Genomic DNA, 4,917 nt, shown 5'->3' with positions numbered 1-4,917 from the left:
ACACACACACACACACAGACTCACACACACACAGACACACACACAGACTCACACACACACAGACAGATACAGACACACACTCACACACACACACACACACACACACACACGTCTGACCTGACTTCAGAAACTCTTTTGGAAATGCCTGTAAACTTAGATGGTCTGTCTGTTGGCAACATATCTCATGAACAGCTTGTTGGATTTGGTTGAAACTCAGATGATAATCATCACGTTGGGTGAATGAATGAATGAATGAATGAATGAATCACATGATTCTCTAGAACAGATTAATGTTCGGAGCCATTTTGATTCAAGATGGCTGCCACAGCTACCTGAAAAAATGCAAAACAAGCTATAACTCAGGCATTCTTTGAGACATTGAGATTAAATTTAGAGTGGTTGTAGCTGAGAGTGAACCTCAACACGTAATCCTGTCAAATACATTTTTTTAAATGGCTGCAATGTGGCAGCCCCCATCAAAGTTTCTCCAGGAACTTTCTACTTAAATTTAGAGATTCACTGCGAAACGTCTGGAGTCCAGTTTTCGCTCCTCGTGGGATAAATTCCTGAATACGTGCTGATTGTGGCTCCGCGTTGCAGAAGCTCGCTCACTAAATCGACGATCGATCCGAGGGGCTGCGTCGCCGGACTCGCTGCATCACAACAAACCAGTCGAGCTGCATCCTGATGCGTCTCCATGGTAACGGAGCTTCCTCGGTGCCGAGAGGAAACGGGAGAGAGAGGGAGTCGACGCCTTCTCTTGTTTCACGCAGAGAATAAAAGTGGAGCTCCTTCCCAAACTGACCGGGAGGGGAGGTCCTCTGTGGGACTTGGATCTGCTCGGTGGATCAGCTGGGAGGCTGCGAGGTAAACTAGTAAATCCCAAACAGGCTGGAATCGTGGATCATGGTGGATCTGCAGGAGCTTTCCTCCTCGGATGGTGCAGGTCTGAAAAACGGGCAGAATGTTGAACCGTGTCGTCGCAGCTTTGGCCTGTTGTGCAGCACAGACGGGGTTTTCTGTTTAGTGATAGCTGCTCCTCTGAATACAAAACAGTTTTTAAATAAATTAATGCACGTTGGTTTTTGTTTTTTTAGCTGAAATTGTTGCTGGATAAATCTTTCATGCCAGAGTTATGAACTAAAATCATCATTTGTTAAGAATACCCTATCTTGAAAATAACTTTCTACATTTCAAGAGGTCACTCAAACCACACGCTGTGAATGAATCTCAGCAACTACCAGCTCAAATTTTAGCCTGTTATGTAAAAGAGGGGCCTTTTCTGGGGGGGTGGCAACACCGTGGCCGGAGTTATTGCAGTGTTCCACCTAGAGGGCTATTTTAAAATCAAAAGATGAAGATAAAAGGTTTATAAAGTAACTGAAAGGAATGCGTTATTCTGAGAGTTAATAAATATGATACGAGCTCTTTGGTCCATGTAGTGTGAACGTTTGGTTCTCATTGCTGGAAGTAAGTCAGACCCCTTCAGGGTGGAGGACTCCTCCAGGGCTGTCCGTTGTCACAGATTCTGTTCATAACTTTCATGGACAGAACTTCTCGGTGCAGCCGGGGGGTGGAGGGAGTCCAGTTTGGTGACCTCAGCATTCATCTCTGCTTTTTGCAGATGATGTGGTCCTGTTGGTTTATTGTGCTGTAGATGGAGGGAGGGAAGCAGGGATGGATGATGGATGATGGATTATGGATGATGGATGATGGATGGATGCTGGATAATGGATGGATGCATGGATGATGGATGGATGATGGATAGGTGCATGGATAATGGATGGATGATGAATGATGGATGGATGATGGATGGATGATGGATGGATGATGGATGGATGCATGGATGATGGATGGATGATGGCTGGATGATAAATATGGGTTAGAAATGCATTTATGAGTTTACTGGGCATTTGAAACAGTTCTTACAAACTCAGCTGCAAAACAGAGTTTCAAAAGATTTTAAGGATTTGAATAAAGATTGTTTCTTGACAGACCCCCCCCCCCCCCCCCCCCCCGGTTGAACAGTCATGTATGTATTTTCAAAATCGGATGATTTTGTGTTAAAACTCAGGAAATGCGTATTCCTTCAAGGAATGCTAAGTCTTTACTTTGAAGTCTAATTTTGAGTATTTTAATAGCAGACTTGTTGGAAGATGTCAAAGTTAAAAACAGGAAGTGCTTTCTTTGACGCTGACCTCTGACCTTTATTTGGTTTCAGCTGACCCTGTAAGACACGTGTACGTTAGCTTTCAGTGGAAGAAGTCCTGCTGTGGTCATTTGGACCAGTAGTTTGTCTTCCTGCCAGTAAAATGAAAGACCTCCAGTTGGTGTTTCTGTTGGATGTCTGCACCTCGAGTTCACAGCGTTCTGTGGTGGTTGTGTTTGGTGCGCTGCGTCATCGCTCTGTGAACTCCTGGACTAAAGAAAACCTGAAACTGCATTAAAAGGGCTGCGAGTTCGTCAGACGCCTCGCTCTCAGCTTGCTGAATCAGGGTTAGACATGGAAGACGACTGCTCAGGGTCTGGTGAGACTGTTTGTCCATCAGAGGTTAAACTCCATCTGTTCAGGGAATCTGCTCCGACAGCCCGGTCCATGTGGAGCTAATGCTTTGTGCACGCTGCAGCTTTTAAAGCCTGCACATGCACTAAACGCTGTGAACACAATCAGAATCATTTCCACATGAAGCTGCACAGTTCTCTCCTCAGACTCTGTGTTTGTTTCAAGCTCTATCTTCTAAATTCATGTGGCATCACTTGTTTGGGATGTTCCATTTCTATGTTTTATTGTTTTTACCTTCTAGGGATAATTTTCAGATGTTTATTTTTGCATTTCCCCCCATACTCAAGTTTTGTTTGGTGTTTTTTCAGGACATATTTGTTGTTTGGAGTTATTGGTTAGCATTTCCTTTTGGCTTACTTTGTACATTATTATTTGACTTTTGATACCCATCGTCCGGACTGACCAGAAACAACTTTGGACCAATGTTCCAACATTCAAGTGAGAAATCTGCTGTCATACCTAAAGACTGATGAGGTACAAAGAACATGCCACGGCAAGACAGATCCAGGACGACAGGTCATAGGGATACTCCATCATCCCCACCATCAGAGTATGGGCATACAGCCCCATTGAAAAGCCCTGAGGAACTGAATACAAGGCAGCTGACCTAAGAATTAAGATTGTGACCAAGCTAGGCACCCATAACCTGCAAACTTGCCAAGGTTAAGTGACAAAATACCTTCTGAAAGTCTGCTAGAAGATGTCAATGCAGCAATGCAAAGTATCCCTACTGACACCATCACAGAGACCATTAAGCTGGTATACAAAACAGCCACAGTGATCCTTGACCTGCTCGGCTATAAGATTGAGCTAACCGACAAGGAACATTGCCCACCATGGAGAACGAGGCTGGAAGAAAAGATCAAGGCAACATGGAGATAAATCAGCCAGCTGTCAGAACAACAGAAAGGTGCAATGAATAAAGAACCATCAGGAAAATACCACATGTCCATACCCAAGGCTCTAGAGACTTCCTAACAATGCCTCAAAGCTCTGGCTACTCACCTAAAGCAGTATACTCAAGAAGCAGAAGCCAGGAGAATAAACAAGGTCTTCTCCACCACACCAGAGTGTACTCTCAATGGCAGGAGAACAACATATGTGTAGATCCACCCAGAGTTGAAACTGAGCAATACTGGAGAAGCATATGGGAGAAGGAGGTATCACTCGATAATGATGTCCCATAGTTACAAGAAGGAAGATCTCAACTCGGCGATCTCTCAGAACAAGAACCAGTGCTCATTACAGTGACAGACATCCAAGACAGAGTCTCAGGGACAAAGAGTTGGACTGCACCTGGGCCTGACCTGATCCACACCTACTGGCTAAAGAAACTCACTGCTCTCCATGAACACCTAGCAGCACAGATGAAGCAGGTGCTAATGGAAGGTTCCTACCCAGAGTGGTTGACCCAAGGCCAGAAAGTCCTGATCATGAAAAACCCACAGAAAAGGGCAATCCCATCCAACTACCAGCTGCCGTCACCTGCTTATGTACAACATGGAAGCTCCTAGCAGGCACCATAGCAGCTAAGATGAATAGGGGCCTGTGTCAGTACCTAAGCAAGACACATTAGGTAATCTGCCCTGACCCCAGGGGAGACGAGCACTGGCTACTAGTCAACAGAACCACATACACACAAACCTGTGCACTGCCTCGATTGGCTACGCTAAAGTCTATGACTCGATGCCACACATATGGATACTGGAGTGCCTCAAACTATGCAACAGCAACGGGACGCTAGGAACCTCCATCAAGAACTCAATGGGAATGTGGAAGACGACTCTAGAGGCCAAGTCAAAGCCAGCTGCTTGTCAGCAGCAAATGTGGCATATACCAAGGTGATGCACTGTCCCCACTCCTGTTCTGCATAGGTCTGAACCCCCCTCAGCCAGCTCGTTACTCCAGGAACTGTCACTGTGCTGCCTCAGACAATAAATAACCTCCCTCCATTCTTCTCCACAGTGCAACTCCTACTCACTTGAATGTCTCGCACCAAAACCATTAAGGGTTTCTTGTATTCTCTGTTCAATTCTGTGTTTGTCAGTTTGACATGACTGTCAACAAGGAAGAGGGCCGGCAATGGAGGAGGGGGCGTACCAAAGAGACCATCTAGCACTAACCAAACTGGTTTGTTTCACTTTGGAGTAAGCTGTTGGGAGAAGAATCAGTTTTGGGTTGTGTGTTTCCATGACTGATGAAGCCTTCTGGATCGAAGGCGAAACGTTTCAGCACAAAAAAAGAAACTGTCCAGATGACCTGACTGAAAAATGTTTGTCTGTGTTTGTCTGTTTCTGCTTCCTGTCCTCTCTGTTTCTACTTCCTGTCTTCTCTGTTTCTGCTTCCTGTCCTCT

The sequence above is a fragment of the Nematolebias whitei genome, chromosome 18, assembly GCF_014905685.2.
Source record: "Nematolebias whitei isolate Nwh7 chromosome 18, NemWhi1, whole genome shotgun sequence".
Classification (NCBI taxonomy): Eukaryota; Metazoa; Chordata; class Actinopteri; order Cyprinodontiformes; family Rivulidae; genus Nematolebias; species Nematolebias whitei.
This window is presented reverse-complemented; position numbering follows the sequence as displayed.